Source organism: Cuculus canorus, chromosome 1 (assembly GCF_017976375.1).
Source record: "Cuculus canorus isolate bCucCan1 chromosome 1, bCucCan1.pri, whole genome shotgun sequence".
NCBI lineage: Eukaryota > Metazoa > Chordata > Aves > Cuculiformes > Cuculidae > Cuculus > Cuculus canorus.
In genome coordinates, this window is record NC_071401.1 from 56,709,367 (window position 1) to 56,735,588 (window position 26,222).

Below are 26,222 nucleotides of genomic sequence, written 5' to 3' on the forward strand. Positions count from 1 at the left end.
CTGACACAAATGTATGAAACTAGTATTCTATCTGTAGATAGCCCCAGACCTTTTCTTATACTGATTGTATGGTGTGTAATAATAGGTCTGTATTTGTTTGGTTCTGAAACAACTCACTGAGTTACGATAAATATGAAACAAGTCTATTTTACAGAAAAAAATAGAAAATTAATTAATCATTTCAGATGACATCTCACTTTTCAAAAATGTATAAAAGTGTTGAATTATATCTCTCATATTTTCTAATCTAAAATTGCTTATGTATTGTTTAATATAGTAGATTTTTTTTCTTTTACTTCTTTTTGAGTCTCATATACTAGGATGGCCAATACGTCTTATTTCTGAAATAATATCTTTTTACAGAAACTTAGAGAAATAGGTTCATTTTAGTTCAACTTTGTTTATTTATTACAAAATTTCCAATTTTTTGGTTCTTTTTAAAAAAAAAAATTCTTGGACTTTCTTCTCCTTGGAGAAGGGGAATGAAGCATGCTTCTGGAGATTCACCCCTGGTCGATGTAACTGCTGTTTCCTTGACGATGTGTACTGTCATAAATAAGACGAAACATAAAGTGGAATCTGAAAGGTCCTTGCTTAGTAAAGAACAAGAAAATGATAGACTTTTAAACTTTTTTAAAAAATTATTATTTTGTTGTTCTAAGACAAACTTACTTCTCTTTACTAAGCACTTGCTGACTCCACCACTGAACTCTAGCTAAAGTCCCCCATCTGCTGCCAAGCTGTAAGTAAACAGGAGACAGAAAAAAATCACATCTTTCTCTCTTGTCTGTCCTGTAGGCCCAAACAGATAGGAAGAGTGATTATTATTAAATGTGGAAGTAGCAGACAAATAATACACTAACAGGACAATCTTGCCCACCAAAACAGTAATGGGACTTTTATGTCTCTCCGAAGTCCAAAACTCAGATTATTTTTACACTACTGTTAAACTTTCAGCTTGCTATCAGAAAAAAAGAGAAAGACACAGCAGATTCCTTTGCCTGGAATAAACCCCCTGTCCTACAGCATAGGAATGACAACTGAATTTCTGTTCTTGAGGTTATGCCAGCATTTGTGAACATGACAATGAGTTCTCCTCTGGGTACGTCCTGAGTTAGGGCAGCTGTTCCTGTGGACAAATTTGAAGGTTTTCTGGAAAACCTTTCGAATAAACGGTTCTGAAGTTCCTGAAAACATTCAAGAATAAAAAGGGGTTTGGTGGATTCTATTAAAGTTAGTATTCATACAAATGTGGAGATATGTTATGGATATAGTTTTTAAACCAGGATCAGTCACACATTTCATGATACAAGGTCACAAAGTGGAACATTCATGTCTGTTTCTGCTTTCTACTCAATCCCCTTTTGCTTCTTCTCCTTTCTTCTCATGACAGTTTTCTCTGCTGCTTTTTTGAAGACAGAGCGATACATTCTTCACTGGGCTCAATACTGTCAACAATTGTCATGTAGAGGTGCAGGAGCAAACCTAGTGTTCTTCCCAAGATAGGGTAAACTACTTCCCAGGGAAGAATGACAGGTGTGCCACGTTTTTCCAAAATCAAATACATTTCCACACTTAATTTTGGCTCCTTCATGAACTGCTTATCAGCAATTCTGAATTGCTAAAAATTTCTGATGCTGTCAGTAATTCAACAACTATGAGTCTCAGGTTACAATGTACTAGCTGAAAGATTATTGTGTTTTCATTTGTTTTAAATAACATAATTTCAGTTTGGAATACTGCTTTTTTTAATGGCTACTGAATCAATAATGTACTGAAATACAGGCACCTTCTTTGAATTCCTATAGCTCTCTAAACTCCCAAAATTAAAGCTCCAATCATGCTGTTTATTTCACAATGACAGAATTTCTTCTAAGCAGATAGAGCAAGGTGCCTGGTCTCCAAACACAGAACCAGGATAGATATATAAGCATATATAGTTTTCATTGCAAGTGTAAACAGCTTTGCAAAGTATTATTATGACATACAGAAAAAGATTTTTATTTCATTCCAATTTATCTTCATATATTGGGAAGCACAGGAAATAGTATGCTAAATTTTGAATTACTGAAGAAATTCCTAGATAGGACTGTAAGAGTCTTGATGATTCTTCCTCTGCATACGTAGATTTCTCTCTATCAACTACAAAGAAGCCCAGGCTAATTTCTGATTTAGAAATCTCACTTACTTATGTATAAAGTAGTAGAGCTGAATCCAAACTCTCACCTTCAGCCTTTTCTGTTACACGCATATTTAGGCTTGCATACATGTACAACCTGTTGGACACACAAAGCAAGAAAAATAAATAAAAGAAGAAATTAAAGACATTTAAAGAGTATCTCCCAGAATTAATTTACAGGTTATTTGAAATATTTCTGCCTTGGATCTGTGAGGATTTTTTTTTTTCACCTTCTATTTCTAAGCATATATTAACATGCTACACCCAGACATGGGCTGAGAGCAAATGCAGACCTTTACTCTTATTCCAAATGAGTCAGAAACTTATGCAACCCCAGTAGTGTGTCATTAAGACTACACTGCTACTACTACTACTACTAATAGTAACAATTAAAACTTAAGTGTTTGTTCCTCTCAGATACCACTTTCAGAACAAAGATTGGGAACTGACATTCTTGAAAATCTGAGATGAAATCTTGAGGTCTTCTGAATCTCTGTTGGCTTTATTATAGGTCTAGATTTATCTATTTATTCTAAGTCTAGATTTACGTATTTAGCAGTATACTTACTGGAGACAAATACTGAAATTATTGCTGAAACGGAGATGAGGGTGCTGGAATGAAGAAAAACGTAGCACTCATAATTTTGGTCTGTTCTAAAACATGTCATATTCAAGGTAAAACATATCATTATGCAAATTCAATGCTAGTCTTTATTCCTAACATACTGCTAGAATGTTAATATCATATGCAAAAAAGCAATATCAAGGAAAATCAGGAATTAAACTTAAAGCACCACACACTCAAATAAAAATTTAAAAAAATATAAAAGCAAAACAGAATCATAAAGGGAAATGAAGGTACAAAGGTTTTTACAACTAAATTCTAAGCTAAACTGAAGAGATTTTTCATACTGAATGTAATAATAAAATAAGGCTTGAATTGCAAACTTTCTGACAGATGAAATTACATGCATCCTATATAATTATAGTTTCCAAAAACTCTGCATTACTACAGACTGAGAATGTTAAGGAATTCATTGACAATTGATTCTTCCTTTGACCTTTCAAAATGACATGGTGAATATAGATGCTGAGATATAAGTAGTCATAAATTTTTTTATAGAAAAAGATATTACAAAACCAATGGTTTATTATAATATTATTAGACAGTTATCGGAATACAGCATGATTAACAAAAAAAAAAAGGAAGAATAACACATTATTTTTGGTTAATACAAGATACTGAATAAGAGCTTCAAATTTTCATTTTTTTTCCCTTACAACTGACTGAATAAATACAGCATTTCAAGTACAGTAATTTACTAATAGGCATATACCAAGAATCACTAAGCCACCTTGCATCCTAGCACCAGTGCCTAAGAAGTGCTTGAAATCAGAATCCCACGGGGGTGCCATAATATCCATGATTTTGAATTATTCTGACCTTTTAAAGTAATTTAGATCTGGCTTTAGGGAAAAATATATGTGGATTCTGGTGTTCATTTAGGTAGAGTGCTTTCAGAATGGCATGGAAGTACCTGTGCAAAATTCAAAAAGAAGGGAAGGAGAACTGAGAGAAAAGGGGATTACTCAATAATGAGTTAATGCAGCCAAATTGTTAAAATTACTTGCATCTCATAGGTGATCAGATTTAGTGTGGTATAAAGAGTTTAAAAATTCTTGTGAAGAGCTTATTTGAGCTGTGTTTATGGTATTTTGTCCTTCTCCTAAATCTCCAGCTTTTGGGGCTGCCTTGAGATTCTTAGGAAGATTTGCTGCTATGCATGTAACTTACTCTGAAACTACAATGTGAAGCATGAAACCCTTCAGACTATATAAATAGAAGAGAAATAAAAAAATTAGATGTAATGGGTCTGCTTCTTTGTTTACAATACCCTGATTTTGGGAAAGAGATAAGGGAAGGGGAGCTTCGGATTCTCAGTGATGAGCTCTGTAGTCTTGGCATGTGAAATTGGATTCTGAACAGCTTCTATATGTGTTGTTTGTTTTCTTTTTTCCTAAAAATTCTGCTTGTCTACTCTAAGTTATTGCTAATGAAGAAGTAGGAAGAGAATTTTCTTTTTCATTAATGGATAGAGACAATAAACGCATACCTGGGTGCCTATAAAAAGAAGCCAAGAACCATCATTCTTTAGGCTGAAAATTTGTGATGAATAATGTATCTAAGTAAACTTTTTATTATCTCAAGTTATTGATTATCTCAAGCAATAAGAACTACAGAAAGCCAAAGAAGTATTAAAAGGGTTGGGAAGAAAATAAGGGTAAAATGACAAATAGAGAAAAAAACAGGAAAGGGAAGAACTTAGTGGACATGGGTGAGTATCTTCGCACATTGATTGTAAAACAATCTGGTTTTTTTTTACCTTTTCTCTTTCAGAAGTATTGCAAGCATGGCATTTCAATTTAACATGAGTTAATTGAATCTTATTCAAGATTTATATTTAAAATGATTTCTACGACGTAGCATGCAGGGCTTTCTTTTTCTACGTTTATGCTTATGTGTCTACAGTTCCATTGGGTGCTGGAGTATCTGTTAAAAAGCAGAAGGTAAACACTGGTATATTTGAGTAAAATTTGAGGCAGATATTAGACATTCTTTGACATTCAGTATTTTCAGTAAAAGCGAATATTCTCGGCCTTGAATTTTTTCCTCACTTTGTTTGAACAATAAGTGGGTACCGAGATAACCTCTTGGGAGAGTTATGAAATATTGAGGGGTTTTCTTCTTTGGAAATATCATTTTTTGGTGAAGTACTCCTTAAAAACATACTTGCACTATTTACAGGAAAATGTCAAATCTACTCCTAAAACACAGAACAAACACTTTTTTCTTTTCATAAATATCAAAAAAAAATATAGAAGTGGAATTGATATTCCTTTGAACTTACCAAAACATTGTAAATGAGTTTACAGTTCTACAAAATATTTTTGGTTTATTCTTTAGACAACAGGGTACAGTGGACTACTGTGACTTCCATAGTGACAAGAGTAGATGTTTCATTCTGCTGGGACACTACTAAGACAGCAGATAGATAGGAAAGATTTGATGACTAGTATTTGTAGAATATTTCGGATCACTGATTATCTCATGCACCGCAGTAATCTAGATTCTTTAAAAATTCCTTCTCTTGTCTATCAGATTTCTACCCGTATGATTCTTCTTGATGATTCTATGAAATAGACAATACGTAATGATTTTCCACTACTCAGTAGTAACTCTCACAAAACTGAATATTTAAATTTTTAGAACAGGTTTAATTTCATTTCTCAAGATATCCCATAATGTCTACTTTGAAATAAATGCTCCACTGAGAAAGATAGTGATAATAGTGTTTATAATTATTTTCTTGCCATTTCACAGGCAAATGCAGGATAAAATGCTCCTGTTTCATAGTCAAAGGGGAAAAATGGAGCAAGAAAGGCTCTATAAAATTATGATTGAGTAAATTAAGTATATATATGGAGGCCAAGAACTGACATTGGGGAAGTGAGGGTGGGGAAAACAAGGAATGAAAGCATAGAAATTATCTCAGCATGAGGAGTGAAAGTAAGTCACAGGTAAAACAAAGGCCAAAACCTCTTGGAAGAAGGAAAAATTATAGAAACAAAGATGAGAACAGCAGCGTGTATTTAGGTAAGATACAGGGAAGACTGGAAAGAAAAACACCGCTATTAAGCTACAAGAATCTGACATTCTGCAAAGCAGACAAGATCATTTTCAACATTATTCACCAGAATCTATGGTATACACTTTTTTTCCACCTTTTCTTTTAATGTGCATTATTTTTCTTGCAACAAGGAGGAAGAAAAAGTAGAATTAATATTCTTTAGGGTATCTTTAAACAGGGTACCTCAGGAGACATTTCTATCTGCTTCTACAGATCCCTGCCTCAGGCAATACAAGCCTTTAACATTCCTTTTCTTCTTAAAAGAGAGATTGTCTCACCTATAATAACCTTGTTCAGTTTGCCGATTTAATGTATTTCAATATTTAAGTCTTAGGGAGATGGCCTTTAATGAAGTGTGACTATGTAATCATTTTCTGCATTTTAGGACACTGAAGACATGGAAAATTATTTACAGTACAGCTACTGGTATCATGAAAACATTTGGAAACATGTCCAAAAACTCCAGAAGTTCAATTTCTGTAGTCTTCAGAAAAATATTTACAGATTTTGGTGATCATGTATAAATACTTAGTAAAGGAATCAAAATTGTGGGAGAATCTACACTTTAACAGGAAAATATAGCAAAATTCAATGGCTATAAGCTGTATCCAGAAAAAAATTAAACTATTTAAAAAATCATAATCTTACAGTGACAGTAAACCATAATTAAAGCATTAAAGATTGTGGGAACGTTTTTTAAAATGTAATCTAGGATTTTGAAGGTCCCTGAGGAATGAACCATCATACTGGTTCATGTCTTACAAACACAACTCAGATTTGTCAGACTCATTTATTAGAGATTTAATTAGATGATATAATTCAGAATGGCTTAAATTACTGCACTAAAATAAAGCAAGATCTTGTTCTTTTAGTGGTTAATGGATCCATTGCTACTTCACACTTTGAAATAAATTTTTCATGCAAGTTTTTCGCTGTGGCTGTGTGTCTAACACATCCACATATAACAACAGCAGTGCCATGCAAGAGGAGATTACTTATCATTCTAATTTATGAATTACCAAGTGATATTGGATGAAAATTGTACAAAGTTTGTAGGTCATAATGCATGACATAATGAGTCATTTTAACACTGGATATACAAAAATTCATAGATTTGATCTGTTTTTTTATCATAAAATCTCACTACTTCAAACATCTTGTGGTGAGTGCACTAGAGCAAAGAGGTATTTAAAAACCACAAAAAAACCAAAACCAAATCCAAAACCAACAAAAACCAGAAGCCCAACACCCAAACAATTAAATACTTATTCTTCCCCAAATATTTTCTAGTCCACAGCCGTAGGCACTCTGCCGAGGTTTGTGTTGTTCAGCAAAATATAGTAAAGCACAGCAATCCTTCCCTCCTTGGTCAATAGCTGATGGATAGAAAAAAAACTGGAGGAGCTTGGAGCCACTTATTGCTGAAATGCAAGGATACTAACAGCTTTGTAATACAGATAAATGTCTTGAATTGCACCATTTCTGCCTGGCTATTTCTGCAATCTCTCTGCACACATTCTCTTATGGGAGGTAGTAATGTATCAAAAATTTATTATTTCAGTTCTTACCATAGCATACTCTTGTGACTTGTTTGCTAACCTTACATCTTCTCTGCTCTTCATTTTTGTTCTTTTATGATTGTATATTACCTTCTCTGGTAGACTAAATTTGTGAACACCTAACAGTATGAATTGCATATTTTATTATAAAGATGTAAATGGTGAATGATAAAAAAAAAAAATCAGATTTCTTTCTTAGTCTTTCTATAGCTATCACGGTTTCTTATGTCACTGCATGTTTTTAGTAGTCTGATTTAGAATATAAAAAGGAGATGGTGCTGAATACTTACAAATAGCATATTTGTATATATCCTAGATATTAGGATTGTGCAACTATTTGTACTTATTAAAATAATTTTCAGACAACACAAATCTTATAGATTATTTTTTTCAGATTAGACTTCAAAAACAGTTAATGGAAAATTAAATTTCATTAAATAATTTAATTCATTGAAGACATTTATTCTGCCTAGCTATCAATACTGCCTGAAAGATAAACTGCTGAAAGTTTACAGAATGTTAAGAGTTAAAATTGCTTTGATCAGACAGGTGAAGTTTCAGGTCCTATATTAGATATGGTTGTGATTAATAGTGCTTCTTTAGTTAATATGAATAAAACACCTTATCTTTTATATTTTGCTGTGTCATTTCAGTTTTAAATTTTGCCTTTCCATTTTACTAACACTAAAAAAGCTATGAAATAATGCATAGAAGTGTATATTACAGATATATGCTGGACTCTTGAAGCATCAAATTAAACTTGCTGTCAGACAATCAATTCCCATATCCCCAGGATAAACAAATTGAAATCTACTCTGTATCAAGACTTTTCATTCCTAATTCTAGGTTTCATATGGTTCCCAAGTACCTTTCCCTTAGATACAAAAGCTAGAAAATTAATGAAATCAGGCAGTCAATAAATCGTTCATAACATAATTTTGACATTCAAGTGTGAATGTGATTGTTTAACCTGAGCTTTCAATTTAGCACAAACGAATGTAAAGAGATTTAGAAAGCTAACCATGAGGTGAAAGTTCCAATTTTTTCTTATCACTGAAACTATAAGTCACTGATGTGACTGAGAGGAAGAGTTACTTGTGAAACAAAAAGAACTGTTAGGAAATAAAAGTCAAATATTTATAGAGGTTTAGTTGTTGCTTTTTGTTTGGTTTGTTGTGTTTTTATTTCCAAATTCAACGGAAAGATGTCAGTAAATTCACCAAAATTCATACATTTTGGAGTATTTTAGTTCTGGAGACCACCCATCCATTTTTCACGCATTAACAGTACTAGCTAGTAATTATTGAATTGGTGTATTTAGTAAAGAAATATTCTACAATTAAACAAATGAAAAGGAGGCAGGACCAGGCTAATGCAAACTTTGATTTAATACTTTTTACTAATGCAATGAAAAGAAAGAAAGGAACCCCTCCCCAGGGACAATTCTTATTGTATTTTTTTATTTTCTGTCTTAAGACTTCTTTCCCATAGAAAAAGTGAGTGAAACCACTCTGGCAGCTTCTAAAAGTATAATAGCAACGCAAAGTACAGAGATATACTGAAAGATTATATCAATATATTAGTCTTGGCTAAAAGTTAGTCATAAATGATTATATTTTGTAAAATATTGACTAAAACACATTGCCAACACACTTATTTCCTTTGCCGTCAGAAAACTAAGCTATTTAATTTCAGACCACATTTGAAAAGAAAAGGATCTTTTATGTTTCTATTGACAAAATAGAATAATTTGACAACTGAAAATTTTATGGCTATCGTTATTTTGAAATAGACATAGAAGAAGATATATGAACATTTCAGTTGATATTCAAGGCAGCGATATTTTTTTTCTCAGTTTCCAATTAAATTTAACTGCAAAATATAATCCATTCAAATATTTTAAGAATCTGACCTAGTTAAAAGAAAATCCAGTTTAAATGGCCCTAAATTACAAAATGGCATTATATACATTAAAATACTAAGCCTATTTAAGTTGGACTGACTCATTAAGTCATAATCATGCATTTAGAATCCTGTTTTAATTGTCCTGAGTGTATGCACCCTCTTTTTTTCTTGTTAATAATCCATGGCTCTTTCTTCTACAGTATTTTCTTAAAAATCCGAAAGTCCTGTTCAAACTAAAGATCAATAGTCCTTTTCAGTTTTATAGCATTCAAAATAAAAAGGACAGAGGGATGCCCACAAAAGCCTCATAACAGATTGTGCCTTCCTTTGGGAAGCAATTATTTTGTCCTTAGAGCTTTTAGTATACTGTCTGATTCTACCCCTACAATATTACTTGTAGTTCAAGTTTTTTGTAAATGTCATAACACTTGTAACAAATGTGAAATATTTACTATGTGGGGTAGACCAAGATATATTTCTATTTTAAGAGTGCCTATAATATACATAGATGATGATATATATGATGGTCATATATGAATGACTTTCAATAATTTATGAATATTCATGAGCACATTTTGAAGCATTTAAGTTAAGCTACTGATGTTAATCACATTTAAGCATTGTTTGTAAACATTCCAGTTTTAGAGATGAAGTAGCTCCCAGCTCCCTATTAAGTGGGGTCTCACAGTCCTAGTCGTCTCCCATATTTTGATTTCCATGGGATAATTCCATAGGCAATAAATCCAGATGCATTGAATTGCACAATAGCTATCAACTATAGCACTAATACCTCTGACTAAACATTTCCTGAAATGCCTAAACTAGGGTGTAGGAAGTAGAAAATAGGAGCTAAGCTATGAATGCAATCATTGATAACAGATGGGCAATTTAGAGCTAAAGTAATGCTTAACACTTCTGTATCACTGTCTAGAGGTGTCTGTCTTTCCATTAACACTGTAGTATGTTTAAGCTAAATTAGCTCCTAAAATAATTAATTTAGACTAATTTAGACTCCTAAATTATCTCATCAAAGCCAAGTTTATGAGCTGTAAACATACCATGGAATGGTATGAAATATGTAAAAATTTGTGCAAATATCCATAAATGATTCAGTGAACAGATGATCAATAACGACTCTCAGTATTCTCATTGATATCATATGATATTCAATTTATAAATATGATTGCTGACATAATCTCAATATAAATCTTCAGCTCTTATTACTTGCCTAGCAACTGCAACTGCTGTGGTGTCCTCAGGAAGTAGGGGTCTGGAAAGAAAGCAACAGCAGAGAGTTCAGCACCAGGTGAGATAAATGTTTGATGGACTGGAAGAAACACTGGGGATGAGATATCATCACAGTTTCTAACAAAAAGAACTATACTTATGGGTAATTAAAAAGACACAGATAATTTTTTCCCAGATTTGTGTTATGAAGCAGAAGACTATACTTTTAGAGAACTCTAGAAATACTTCTATCTGCTCAGTTACTTGTTTATATCGAGTTATTCTTATGTCCAAAACACTCTGTCTAGGGATAATCTGGAAGTTGCCAGGATTTTTTTAGTACAATTTAGACTTCCTCTCCCTCTTTGTTTCCATCCCATCCACCCTCTGTTGGTGCATGATAAAACCTGGATTTGTACCTTTGACAACTACAACTCATCTTTCCCTTTCTCTACTATCTTTCCTCATGAGTATTAATTACTGACGTTTTCATCCTGGCAGTGAGTTTAAAAGCCTATTTCATTCACCCAGGTCTTAGGTAGTTCATGTCTTTTCCACAATATGGTTTGTTTATGTACTTAAGCAGAATTTTTTAAAATAACAAATAATGTTAACTTTACCTACTGCACTGTCTTTTGCTTTCACTCACTCTTTTTGCCTGTGGGATTGCCCGCCATACAGAGGTCAAAGCTCTAACAGCTTATGCTGGAGGCCAGCTTCAGGCTGTGCAGCTGTGTTTGCATCTCTGTTCATGTACCTGAGGGCACATAAACACAGCACAAGGTTTTCAGCATTCAAGGAAGCCATCAGCATTTTTTTAATGCTTTGGAAAAAGAACATGCTTCTCTTAACAATGAGTATTCTGTTCTCGCTTGGCGAGTTTATAAATGTGATTATCTTTTAAGCTGAAATTCTTGTCTCCAGAAGCCATCTACCATCCAACGGCATGTTGAAATATTCCCTACAGCTATAACATATTAGCACCACTGCAGAATTTATCTTGTTTATATAATACCTAGTCCTTCTGTCATGTTAAAAGGATGATGATGTTTTGTTCAGGTAAAGAGGCTGAAAATTTGGTCCTAGTCAATCTCTTTCAGTGGGCTAATGTTCATGTTCTCTGCTAATTCCAAATACATACAATTTTTGGAGCTAAATTTCTATGCTAGCACATTTTGACCTTGGGTACCAATTTTATTACAAAACGTTATTCTTTAAAAGTTAATCTCTATTTCATGTTGTCTTATCAGTCAACTAGACTTGTTCAAAGTTTTATTTAATTTTGATTGAAAAGAAAGAGGGAAAGATGTTTTACCCATTGTTACTGTATTCACAAGACATTTAGAAAGAATTATTTGATCAAGACTGTGTTTTCAGATGTTTTTCTTCCTTTTGTATTTTTAATCTGTCTCAGAGCAGAAACATTAATCAGGGAATACAAAAACTGCAATCAAAGTTGAAAAGGCATTGTTTATAGTGTTTGTGAGATACCAGCATCTCTCAAGTGCCTAATGTACTATAATGAGCCCCAAAACTCACAAAGAAATAGTACTGTAGCACATTCACAGCTGGAAGAATTTATTTGCATAAAAGGAAAGAACGGACATTTAGACTGCACAGGAAAAAAAACAACGTAGAACTAAAACACAAGAATATTCACCAGTTACACTCACAATGGATGACTCTGAAGCATTCACTGGTGATTTGCATGTCAGCTCATAGAGCAATTATTTGGAAATTTTGTATGTGAAAAAAATAATATTCTTATCAGATACATTTCTAAAGACTTTTCTCATATTCACTAAAAACTGGCAAACCAGAAAATTTGATAAATTAAAAAAATAATAATTGTCTTTTCCATTAAGAGGGAAAAGTCACACATTATATTTCAGCTTTTTAATGTTTATTACTTTTACTGTAATATTTATGCCTATAATCAAAATATCAAAATTATAGTTATGAAAATGTGAATTTGCAAAACATTACTATATAAATACATCCTAGTTTTCCAGGCATGAGATAGCTTTCTCAGGATGACTTCATAGACACACATACTTTGATAAGGCACTTCTGCTTCTTTGTTTTACATAACTCTCTTAACATGAGATTCATTAAACTGCAGTGATACCTCTTTCACTTGGAAACAAAAGGATCTCAGACTCTGTAGCTCAGATCTAGAATTTAAGATGGGATTTGAGTCTCAAAATGTGGTTATCTAATTATTTTTATTGTGCCTTATGGCATATGTAACACCCACAGAGCACTGGTAGGTAAGATGCAGGATCCATGGGATATTTGCACTCATTTAAAGCAGTAGATTATAGCCAAAATGAATATCCTGTGGTTTCTAAGAAGGTATCATGTGCTTTGGTTCATTCCTTTTTTGGGTTATTTTTTTGGGACATCTTTAGCCAAGTAGAAAGAGATATAATCAAGTAGGGCATCCATAACTTGCAAGTACAAAGCAATTATTCATTGGTTATTGCAGTCAAAATATATCAAGGATTTCGGAAGCCATCAGACTGAATATCAGCATGCTTACCACTGTGAGGTGCCCCAAGGACCTGTTCAGTTACAAATTAGAATAGTTGCAAAATCTAGCTCTGAGTTAAAATATGTTATCTTATTAGAGCAAGAATGTTTTGAATACACCCAGGATAAAATGTATGTGTTGTTTCTTCTTGCAGTCTATAGGTGACACATACTTGAGGTTCAATACTTGGTAAAATTAATTTCACCTAATTTAAGCATTTAGAGTATTATTATGTACATCATACTCAGTTCACTAAGCTTCTTGCAAAGTCAACGAACAGTAACCAGTTCTTTGAGGATTCTGTCAGCTAAGTAGACTCTAGTGTCATTTCAGTTAGTGAACACCCAAGACATCTGGATAAGACTGGCAGATATGAAGAGAAGTCTGAGACGCACAGTCTGGGATGCAGGCGGATACTGTAAGAAATATCTTATAATTCTTAAATTGACCATGGCCCAGGCTGTTTAATTTCACAAAAATGAACTGTGATTTATAAAAGTTTTATTGCTTTCCATTCTCAATTAATGCCACTCAAAATTACTAATTTTATTGTTCATATGAAAATTTAGCAGATTAAAACTCTCTCAGAGTTTCCAAGTACCAAGTTATGTGCATGCATCAGGTTACTAAATATGAATTTGGTAATTCTGTCATTAGTTTAAAAACCCAAGTAAATGAAAAGACAAAATGTAACATAGCTCTCAGACACTGAATTTCTTATTTTTGCAGTTTCAAAAAACACATGAAAGAAGCAAAAGGTGAATTATATCAAAATCACTTTTACTTAGTGTGTTAATAAAAGTAGCACTAAAAGGAAAAGTGTCTGAAAAAAATGTTATATCCCATTACTCCTTGTTCTTGTTCTGAGGTCTTAAGGCTGGACCCGCAACAGAGGATTACTGACTTTATGTCTTGTATAACCATTTAGAGGTTAAGTAACCATGTACTACTATGTACCTGCCATTAAGAACTTAGTCTACAATGTATCTCTGGCAAAATGTTTCACCTGCTGCCTAACCCTGAAGATAGATACCATGCTTAGATTTCTTCCAGTAAGATTCCTCAAAGCCTACCTGTTTTTTTTCCTGCTCATACAGAAAATAGTCAGGGTCCTAGAAGGGTGTCTCTTTCAAGTCCAAAAGTCTACATAATGACTACATATTGCAGAACAATATCTTTCTGTCTCTGCCAGTGAAAGGTCTAAGCAACTTTATGCTTGACAAACTAATACTTAAAAAATAGAAATGAAACATAGAAGATCAGTCCAACTCAATTTGATGCCACATCTTACATTTTTCCTGGGTGAATGCTCCCCATCCTTCGTATGTCAGAAAGGGACATTTCTTGGGAAGGATCCCAATGAAAAAAATGTTCTGCACCAAACAACTAAGTTCCATCTAAGAGATGTTATTGAAATTGTTATGAAAGAGTTAAGATCTTTGGTTGTAAGAAATCCCAGCACTAAAAGCTGTGTCTTATCTTTCTGAAAGATTTTCCTTTCCATTTGGCAGTGTAGTTGTAGTTATGACAATTTCACATGCCATTTCTGAAACAATAATCTTTTTTCTTTAGAATATAAACTTCAGAGTCCCTCATTTAAATATTCCTCTGACAGTGTGAGGTTTTGAATAGAGGATTTAAGTCAATCTTTTTGGTGGAAATGATAGAATCTTAGAATCCCTAGGTTGGAAAAGACCTTTGAGACCATCAAGTCAAACCATGCCTGTCCCCTGCTAAATCATATTCTTAAACTCTTAATCTACCTGCCATTTAAATATCTCCAGAGATGATGATTCCGTCACCCTCCTGGGCAGCCTGTTCCACTGCTTGATAACCCTTTCAATGTAGAAGTCTCTCCTAATGTTCAATCTGAACCTTCCGTGGTACAGCTTGAGGCCATTCCCTCTCATCCTATCACCTGTCACTTGGGCAGAGACCAACACCCACCTCTCTACAACTTCCTTTCAGGTAGTTGCAGAAATTTATAAGGTCTTCCCTCAGCCTCCTCTTCTGTAGGCTAAGTAACCCCGGTTTCCTCAGTTGCTCCTCATGAGATTTGTTCTCCAGTCCCTTTATCAGCTTTGCTGCCCTTCTCTGGACCCGCTCCAGGACCTCAATGTCTTTCTTGTAGTGAGGGGCCCAAAACTAAAGACAGTACTGAGTGCAGGGGCAGAATCACTTTTCTGGAGCTGCTGGCCATGCTGTTTCTGACACAAGCCAAGATGCTATTTGCTTTCTTGGCCACCTGGGAACACGGCTGGCTCATATTCAGTTGACTGTCAACCAATACCCCCAGATCCTCCTCTGCCAGACAGCTTTCCAGTCACTCTTCCCCCAGTCTGTAGCACTGCATAGGGTTGTTGTGTCTTAAGTGCAGGACTCAGCTCGTGGCCTTGTTAACCTCATCCCTCTGGTCTCAGCCCATCGATCCAGCCTGTTCAGATCACTTTGCAGAGCCTCCCTACCCTCCAGGAGATCGACACTTCCTTCCATCTTAGCGTCATCCATGAATTTATAAAACGTACACTCAATCTCTTTCTCTTATCTTTCTCAATCTCTTCTCCAGGTCATAGATAAAGATATTGAACATGACTGGACCAGGCACTGAGCCCTGGGGAACACCACTTGTGATTGGCCTCAATAGGATTTAAATGCATTTACCATGACTCTTTGGGCCCAGCCATCCAACCAGTTTTTTACTTAGCAGAGGACATACTTGTCCAGGCCAGTGGAAGCCAGTTTCTCAAGAATGCTGTAAAAAATGGTGTCAAAGGCTTTACTAAAGTCTGAGTATACTGTACCCACATCCATTAAGTGAGTCACCTTGTCATAGATGGAGATCAGGTTAGTTTGGCAGGACCTGCCTTTCATAAACCCATGCTGACTGGGCCTGATCACCTGGTTGTCTTGTTGAGCTATGTGATAGTGCTCAAGATGACTTGTTCCCATGATCTTTCCCGGCACTGAGGTCAGAGTGACAGTCCTGTAGTTTCCCACATCTTTCCTCTGGCCCTTCTCGTAAATGGATGTAACATCTGCCAGCCTGTGGCCCAATGGAACTTACCCAGTCATCCAGGACGACTTGTAGATGATAGAAAGGAGGTAGGCAAGCAATTTTGCCAGCTCACTTAATACCCTTGGGCGGGTCCCATCCAGCCCCACAGACTTGTGAATGTCTAATTCAGTTTTAGAATTCAATATTTATGTACATATTCAGTATCAACTAAAAAATTAGAGATTACTCAGATAGGATTCAATGTTCAGCAAAGGCGGGTGTAGTGTTCTGCACCTTGGGAAGATTAACCCCATGCAGCTGTAAAGGTTAGGGGCTGACCTGCTGGAAAGCAGCTCTGTGAAGGAGGAACTGGGAGTCCTGATAGACAACAAGTTAACCACGTGCCAGCAATGTGTCCCTGTGGCCAAGAAGTCCAATGATATCCTAGGATGCAGAAAGAAGAGGTGGCTAGCAGGTTGAGGGAGATTATCCTCCCCCTCTACTCTGCCCTAGCAAGGCCACATCTGGAGTGCTGAGTCCAGTTCTGGGCTCTCCAGTTCAAGAAAGGCAAGGAACTATTAGAGAGAGTCCAGTGGAGGGCCATGAACTTGATCAGGGGACTGGAGCATGTCTTTTGTAATGAAGGGCTGAGAGACCTGGGACTATTTAGTCTGGAGAAGAGAAGGCTGAGAGGGGATCTCGTCAATGCTTATAAATATCTAAGGAGTGGATGTAAAAAGGTTGGGGCCAGGCTCTTCTCAACAGTGCCCAGCAACAGGACATGGGCCAACGTAACAAACTGGAATACAGGAAATTCTGCCTGAACATGATGAAAAGCTTCTTCACTGTGAGGGTAGTTGAGCACTGGAACAGGCCGTCCAGAGAGGTTCTAGAATCTCTGGAGATATTCAAAACCCATGTGAACACTTGCCTGTGCACCCTGCTGTAGGAGAACCTGATTTAGAGGAAAGGTTGGGCTAGATTATCTTCAGAGATCCCCTCTAACTCTGACCATTCTCTGATTCTATGATTCTGTGACTTGTTAAATTGCCTTGGCAGTATGAAGGCACATTTAAGTTTACAAAAGAATTGCCACCTGCATGCACTTCCTGCTCCTTCAGTACTGCCACAGCAGTTTAATAGTCAATTGATAAAAATGGTAATCAACCTCTTTTTATTCCCATTTTTATTTTGGTAGACTTCTAGTGTTTGGGTGTCAGAACAGCTACCACATGTAAATGAACACATACAACTTGGGAAATGCTGAAGAAATGAATGTTTCTTTTCAAATTACCCATGGGACAGATACTTTTTTTATTACATAAGGTATAACTTGAAGTATTTTTATTTTTATAAGTAGTAGATGATAATTATTTGTAATTTTAATGCAGTCATGGCCATACAAAATCCTGAGCACAGCTCTGAACACAGATTAAACTGGAAAGCCTTTAAAGGAGGTTTTTTTATTTTTTTCTGGCAATGATTGAGAAAAAAAAATATTCCCCTACCTTTATTTTCAAGACCTCGAACATTTCTTTTGTTTTTGTTTTTTTTCTTTTTTTGTATGCTCAGATGAGGAAATGCAGCTACTTATTTAGAAATGAGAGAAATATCTCCTGAGAAACATATCTGAGAAACACACATCTCCGCAACTCCCTTGTATTTTCTTGGTGCTTTATTTTGTTCACTGACTGTCCCAGGAAGTGAAGACTTAAGATGCATTTGCAGGCAGTGAGATTGTTTATATTCTTCTTCCTTTGTGCTTCTTATTTCCTACAGCCATCTTGTCCCTTTGGGACTGTTGACCATAAGATAAATTGTTCCAACTCTGCAAGAGACAAATTCTCTGCAATAGAGCAAGCATAAGGCTACTCAGCAGTGTAAGAGAGAAAAAAAAGAAAACCAAAAAAAAACCCAAGGAAAAAAAACAAGAAAGAAACAACAGAAAATCAACCTTTCCTTTCCTTTCCTTTCCTTTCCTTTCCTTTCCTTTCCTTTCCTTTCCTTTCCTTTCCTTTCCTTTCCTTTCCTTTCCTTTCCTTTCCTTTCCTTTCCTTTCCTTTCCTTTCCTTTCCTTTCCTTTCCTTTCCTTTCCTTTCCTTTCCTTTCCTTTCCTTTCCTTTCCTTTCCTTTCCTTTCCCTTTCCCTTCCCTTTCCTTTCCCTTTCCCTTTCCTTTCCCTTTCCTTTCCTTTTTTTCCTCCCTTGTAAAGGTAGAAACTGGATTGTGTTGTCAGTATTGTTGTATTGTCATTATTGGGTTTTGTTGGTTGCATTTCTTTTCTAGATGTTATTACACCTTTTCTTTAGTTCCTTCGTGATGTTATGAGGGCCTGAACAATTTTTTTATTTTTTTTTGTCATTTTTCGGTTGTCTGTTCAGAGCTGTGCAACAGTTCTTTACAAAGGATTACATGGTAACCAGTCATTTTTAGATTTTGATATGAGTTTATCTTTAAAAAATTGTTTATGGATTAAATTCTACATTAAATATGTAATAATGAATTAGGGAAAATTTCATTTACTGGAAACTTTTAAAATTTAAACGGAGCTTATAAGAAAGATTTACAAATAGGAATAATGCAACTTAGGTCCAGTCTGTTACAGCTAATATCATACTGAATTTACATAAATCATGTAACCAAAGACACTGAATTGTCAAATGTAGATCTAGGAGAAAAATGGGTGTTCCTTCTCACTACATCTTCCCTGAAAGATTTACTATTGTGCTTGCAAAAGCAATAGAAAAAAGGGAAGATACAGGAGAAAACCAAGGTCTCTAATGTGTTAACCTCGCATATCCAAACGATTTCAGAAATGCTTATCTCCATTCCAGTCTTTGAGAAATGAAACTTGAGATCTTGTAAATTGAAACAAAGCACTAAAGCTTAAAAGTGGTGTACCACTTCTTCACTCAGTGGCCTTGGAATAATGAAAAGTTGAGACTAGTGATCATTTGTCTCCATAATTTCAGTCAGAATTGGCAAACACAATTTAGAAACTGCTAGGAAGTGAAATTGATCACAATCCCTGAAAAAGGAGTATAAGTCTCTTACAATTTTTTTACTTCACTACAACAACAACAACAAAGGAATTCAACCACATTTGTAGCTTTCCTTATAATGTCCCTGTAACTTGTATGTCAATGAATTTTATGTGATTTTTATCTACCACAAATCAAAGTTTTAAAAGTATGAAATATAGCTGAGAGAAGAACCACTAAAATGCATGCAATTATTGTTGAGGTTAGAATTGTTAAAAGGTTATGAGTATCAATATGGCACAGTTTTGAAGTTTTGATGACACCGAATACTTGACTTCTAATAATATTTAAATATTTTTAGAAATGATTGATTTTTTTCACTGCCAACATGATAAGATCAAACCAGCGAAGAATTGTGAATTCTGTTGGAAACTGAGAAGCTTTGGAAAAACACTTATTTTCAAATAAACCAATTGAAAGAAAATTGTCAAAGGATTGTTTCATTTTCCTGCTAAAAAGCGAGTAGATTTACATTAATGTACTTGAAATTGAATAAGAAAAATATAAATATAGAAAACTCTTTCTCTGTAGTACTGAGGAAACTTATGAGTCGATATAAAAGCAGTTAAGAGAAGAAAAGCAAAGTCCATCTCTGGAAGAAAAGGGAAACACACGAAGATATATTCTGTACTTCCTATCAGCACTTCTTCTTGGGAAGTAGGGCCTTAGTACACAGAATGGTTGCTTCCTAAAACAAACACCTTAATAATCAATGCTGTCTTCTCTTCTCTTTTCTCTTAACTTTTATTGCTGAGCGTGATGTCATATTGGTATGGAATATCCCTTTGGTCATTTGGGGTTAGCTGTCCTGACTGTGTCCCTTCCCATCGTCTTGTCCACCCCTCCACCTACTGGCCTTTGATTCAGGAGGAAGAGGAGAAATAGTCTGGATGCTGTGCAAGCTTTTCTCAGCCATAGCCAAAACACCAGTGTGTTGGCAACACTGTTCTAGTTACACAAAGCACAGCAATATCAGGGAAATGTTAACTCCACCTCAGCCAGCCCCAATACAGCACAACTAAAGAGCTGAAAGTTAGATGTCTAAATCTGACCTATTCACACCGGGTTTTTGGTAACAAAGGTAGGGAAATAGGCAAACCTAAAGCGTGACTTAACCAGACTGTCTCAGGATGAGTTGGTTCATTCTCCAGATAACCTTTCAGTTCTTCAAGTTGTGGGAAATTAATCCCAACTATGTGCATGGCAGGGGGAGTCCCTTCTGACCTAAACCATTCTATGGGAACAATTAGAGCAGATATAGTGACTGTACTTAAAATTATACTTTAACTTACTAATGCTAATATTCATGTTGACTTATATTTTGACATTTTGTTATTTTCTGTCTCGTTTTCTTGTTGATTACTTTCTTAGTGCGTTGCTGTTTATGCTACTATTTCTTCTGCTGATGGCAGAAGCTTAGGCTGTGATTCAAAATTTTCTTGATATCAAACTAGAAGTTAACACAATTATAGTAAAAATATAGTAAAGTAAGAATAGGTCCCTCTCACCATCACATTCCTTTTAATCCCTTAATACAAAATGATACTATAATTGAAATAAAATGAAGTGGAAGTTCATTCATTGTCAGAAATTTATAGGACTCATGTGGGGAGCAGGAGCTTAGAATTATCTGGTGAATAGAAGAAACATGACATAAGGTATTTCACACAGTCTTCAGTTACCAACTCCAAGAATGTTGCTGTTGTGTGTCCAGTGTCTGTTGTCTCAAGTGTTTCATACATCTGTGTGTAGATGCTTATATCAAAGGCTATTTTTCCCTTGGTTATGTCTATTCACTTCGTACACATAGATCTGAGACTCTAAACTTTTGACATCTGGATTATTGCGCCCAGTTCTGGGTTCCCCAGTACAAGAAGGAAATTGATATATTAGAGAGTAGATTAAGGTATTAGGAAAGGTTAAGAGAGGTGTTAAGGGACTGTTCAGCCTAGAGAAGAAAAGGCTTGAGGGGAGGGAGGGTATCTTAGCACTGTATATAAATACCTTAAGGGAGAGTGCAAAGAAGACAGTCAGGCTCTTTTCAGTGGTGCCCAGTGTGATAGGACCAGAGGCATTTTCTAATCAGAAGACTGAAAGCACTGATTGTAATATTAATAATAATAATAATCATGAAGCTTTTTTCAAGTCAGTGATTTTATCTTTCAATATATGTTTTAAATTACTATAAATAATATTTCATAGAGAATAATTAATGTGTTTCATATTTATATATGTATTTGATTTTCCAATCTCCACTATTTGTTTTTTTGCTAAACTTCCCTAATATTGTTGCTGGCAACAATTACTCAGCACTTATTATATTTACAATAAAATTTTCACTCTCATTTGTTCCTTTACTAGAAGGTTTGCTAGCAAAGAACTGCATTTATATTTCAATTCTCTTTTCAGTATTAATCCACTAATGATTGAACAAAGTCAAGGGAAAACGTAGAGTGGATGTGCGCAGCAACATCAACTATGGTCTTCTCCAATCTTCCTTGTCAGTTAACTAAAGACAGAGAGTTAACATTAGATATTAAGAGCTGCATACGTTTCTAATAAGAGGTGTCTGATGAGTGATTCTTAGAAGACTGCAGTTACTTGCACTTTCCAAGAAAGTAATCAATGGCTAGATATAGTGGAATAATGTGAGCAAAGAACACAAGTCCAGACTATAGGATCAGTCATCTTGCAGATAAAAATCACTAGGTTACCCCGAAGAAAAGAGTGACTCTGATTTAATTTGAATTATTTACCATAATAATTACTGAGTAGGACTGAAGGAGGGAAAGAAAAAGAAGCTTTGATACGTGACTACATAGAGAAGGTTTTCTTGTCTCTTAAATAAATATTGCTAAATGATAGCACATTGGGAAAACAGAAAAATTTCGGTGACACGAATCCTGCAGATTATTTTGTGCAACAAGACTATAGGTCCAAGCCAACTCTAGCAAAAAAATGTACATGGAGTCATACATGTCTGACAGAGATAGATCTTTATACGGTTGCTTGTCGGTCACTTTTCATAGGCTTGCTTACAGTGCTGATAGAGATTATCAACCTTTGCTAGTAGTACTTATATCAATAATGTCTACCTGATTTCTCCAGAAACCTTCCTTCAGGGCTACACATGGACCAGTAGCAAATAATGTTTAAAATAAATTTATATAACATTACAATTAATTACTGTTTCCATTTTCAACATGTCATAACATTCAATAACAAAATAGAAGAACAATTTAAAAAAACCAAACCTGACAAACAATTAAAGATCTTAATTTCAGGAATTTTTATCCCTTCTCCTCAGCTAATAATACACCAGTCACTGTGATTTCATGATTAGTTCTCAACTCACATCTTCAGTCTAGCAAAACTCTCATCTCAACCCACCTTGAAAATGTGTCCTTGCCCGTTGTTTACTACCTTTGTCTTAAAAATGTTCTCCTAAGTACAGAACTATTTTCTGTCCCAACAACTATAAATACTAATACTTTAATTAAAAATGAGCTTACTGTTCAAGTATTTATTTCTCATGAAAATGACAAAATAATTTCCTGCTTGCTTAGCCATATAAGTAATGCCTTCTCCTGTATTTTGGTTGGTTCAGCAGCTCTTACAGTGTCCTTGTCTTGATCTCACAGTGCAAAAGAAGAAAAATAAAAAAAATACCTCCAGTTCTGGTTTTACTTTTCCTTTTTTTTTTTTTTTTCTAGTTTTTCTTTGGATCACCTGGTGACGCTCAGTTTGGAACCTGGCTACTAAAGAGTAGTAAACTGATACTTGAGTATGAATACACAATGAATACACAATGGACATCAGCATACAAGGAAAAAATGAACAAAATATCTGAAAAAATAAGGGTTTTATAGCAGTTAATTCATATATCTGGACACCTTTAACTTCTGAATAATAGAAATAGGATGAAAAGACATTAAATGCAAATCTGAGAGAAGAGAAAAATTAAGTCAATAGTGTTCTATACATTATTATAATCAAGTCAAGTAAAAGAAATCAGCATGGGGCAGTAATCATGTAAATGTTCTCAGCTATGATGAAAGAGCAATAGAGATTGTTCTGTCAGAAGAAAAAGGAAAGTAAAACCAACTACAATGAATGTTTGTGGAGAACTAACTAAATCTTGTGGGTTGATGTTTAAGACACATAAAGTATGACAGTTTTATTAGGCTAAGATCCATGTAGCTAAGGAAAGTCAAGCACTACATATTTGCAGAAGTGCTAGGGAGTATTCATTTAAAAACATCTAAAGGTAGGCAGAAGTTAAGATAATTACCAAAGAGAACAACCCCTCACAAATTAGCTCAGGATTATCTTTGCTAATGTAGAGTTCTTGCAGATTAAGAATATGTAATATACTCAGTGTTCATACAACCTAATTTTAGAAGCCATTAATGGACTGATACTTCCCTGATTAGTTTTAGCTGTATAGAAAATATATAATAGAGAAATCTAAATGTGACTTTAAGTAACAGAAGTTCTAGTCACAACGGAAGCCAGAGTAAAGGATACAACATGGCACTGAAAGGGTTTTTCCCCTAATATTTGCATTACAGATAATGAAACACACCCTTATTTGATGGCTGTTTTTTAAACTATGCTGATGTAAGTTCACATTTTCTTGCCATCAGGTATAATAAACTTAACATTGCCTTGCAAAAATAACCTGAATAAATTTCCTCAATAAACTACTCAATTAATATCTTCATTTAATATATTATTCTATGCCACATCGTTAAAAGGTAAACTATGACTTGTTTCAATGTTATGCAAACTTCAATACACTGAGTACCTACATTTTAGAAGAGTTAAGTATGTCGATGTCAACTTAACAGTAAATTTCAGCTGTCCTGCTGTTTACAGAAATTAATTATAATTACTAATCTGTACTGCATGTGACTTGCATTTTTTTATTAAATATGAGAGGATTTAAACTATTTTCCATAAGAATATTTTCTTGTGAAAACCACCTCAATCATCTTCCTTTTCTTTTAGATACTTGTGTTACTCCATCATATAAATTAGCGCCATAAAATGCTAACTAATCAGCTGATGTGACTCTTAAAGAAAGCAAAACCTTTGAAATAGTCTAATTTTTTTTGACTGCTAACTGGCCATGTTGTGATTCCCTTGACTTACCTTTTCCTGCACAGAAATGCTATACACGCTGTTAGCAGTTGTCCATATATTGAGAAATAATCCTCTTTTCAGTTATGGAACTAATACTGAATTCAAATGTCTAAACCAATAATGGAAGCAGTCTTCTAACTGGAAAGTATAATGTCTAAGTTCCTGGAACCTAGAGATCTTCAGATTACTTATTCCAAAGAGAGAAGCATATATTTTAAAAGAGAAAGAAATATTCCAATATCTTGAGATGTTCTTAGTGTGACTTTTTTTATTCAGAAACAGCAAGAGAAAAAGATAGAGTTAAAAAAAGTAAGAAGGAAGAAAAAGAAGGAAGGTCTGCAACTTGTTCACTTGTCAGCTGCTTACTCATACTGATATGATAGCAGCAAGATCTTGCTGCTTTTATGTAATAAACCCTCAATACCTCCATTGTGTAATAGGAAGCAAAGCATTTCACCTACAAGTGCTTGAGAGGTAAGTTCCCTTGTTGTGACTATTTTAGCCATCTCCTATAATACCTAGAGGCATGAAGCTTAGGGTCAAATAGAATCTTAATTAATATTTTGACAATATAGTTCATTTTGTATGTCTATGAATGAAAAAAATGAAGCCAGTCAGTCTGCGTAGCCAGAATAATTCTAAATCACTACTGTAGTTTGTTTAACTAAAGGATACAATTAAATGTAATTTTTTTTCCAGAAAAACAAATATTTCCCCAAAAGCAATCAAACTGCCTGAGTTCTGAGAATTTTACAAAAAAAATTTTTTCTTTAAAACAAACAAACAAACAAAAAACCATTTCACTAACATTGTGATTCCTGTTGTAGTAAGTGCTTTCTTATTCAGGGAATTATTTTAGCAGTCTTAATAAAAAAAATAAAAGCAAGACTTTGCATTTTGCAAATTAGTGTTAAAACAATTATATTCTGGTTTTTTGACACTGTTTCTGAAATTGTGTTCTAAATTAAAGGAATTAAGTAACATGAAAACCTAACTAAAAGAAAAACAGCAATAACAGCCACAAAAAGAGATTATATTGACATATTACTAGCATATTTTTCTGTTGGGAAATGGTTAAGTGAAAAAGGACATGAGAATGTTGAAAAATGGATCGAGGAATGGTTAAGTGAACAAGGACATGATTTAACAGAAAAGCTTTGTGAGACACGTATTGTATAAATGGAAACCTTGTTAAACTCTAGGTGTGGATATGGACTGAAAGAACAAGAAGGCATACAAGGAGGAATCTCTAAGAAGAAACTTCTGAAGGACAAATGAATCTTTCCCAAGGGAACAGGATGGAGCACCAAGCCCAGCTGCAACTGTAATATAACTGCAAGTAGATAAACGGAACTCGAAGTAGCAACATAGTATTAATGAATTAACAAAGGACAATGAATCAATAGAGAACAAATAGTTTTAAGTAACTAATCATGTATAAGGTGTAACAAATTATAAAGCACAAAGCATCTTTTGAATGTTAGGGTATATAATCCGGGCTGATTTTGAATAAAGTCGAAGCTTGCTTTATCACTCACACTGAGTTGTCCGCTTGCTTCCCTCGCCGTCGACATTTTTCCAGAATATTCTGAAGTGATATTTTTTCTGGAGTGGCACTTTATGGAGGAGTTCACTGATGGAAGCCACTAAAGGAAAAATATTGCAAGTAAGTCCATAAAAGCAAAATCTCAGAAGGTGCAGCCCATTGAACAGTCACGGTCAAAGCCTAACGTCTTGTTTGTCAAATAAACAGCAGAAAGCCAGCTGGAGGAGGGAGAATACTGTCCAATATATTTTAGTTTAGGTATATATTGAGGATTATGAATTTATGTCATTATTTGCATTTTATCTTTATCAGTTTTGCATTAAATGAGATTTAGCACAACCGATCAGCTACAAATCCCTTACATATGGGACTTTGGAGCAGCTTGAAAAGTGCCTTAATCTCTC

The 26,222-nt window shown here is 34.6% G+C and overlaps 1 long non-coding RNA gene across 1 annotated transcript; it reads right to left on the reverse strand.

Moving 5' to 3' along the window:
* Positions 1 to 496: 496 nt before the first annotated feature.
* Positions 497 to 25,920, reverse strand: LOC128853751 (uncharacterized). Its single transcript, XR_008452479.1, has 4 exons — positions 25,811 to 25,920; positions 2,189 to 2,276; positions 673 to 740; positions 497 to 546 (listed from the first exon to the last, which is right to left on the reverse strand). It is a non-coding gene; the product is annotated as an uncharacterized LOC128853751 (long non-coding RNA).
* Positions 25,921 to 26,222: the final 302 nt, after the last annotated feature.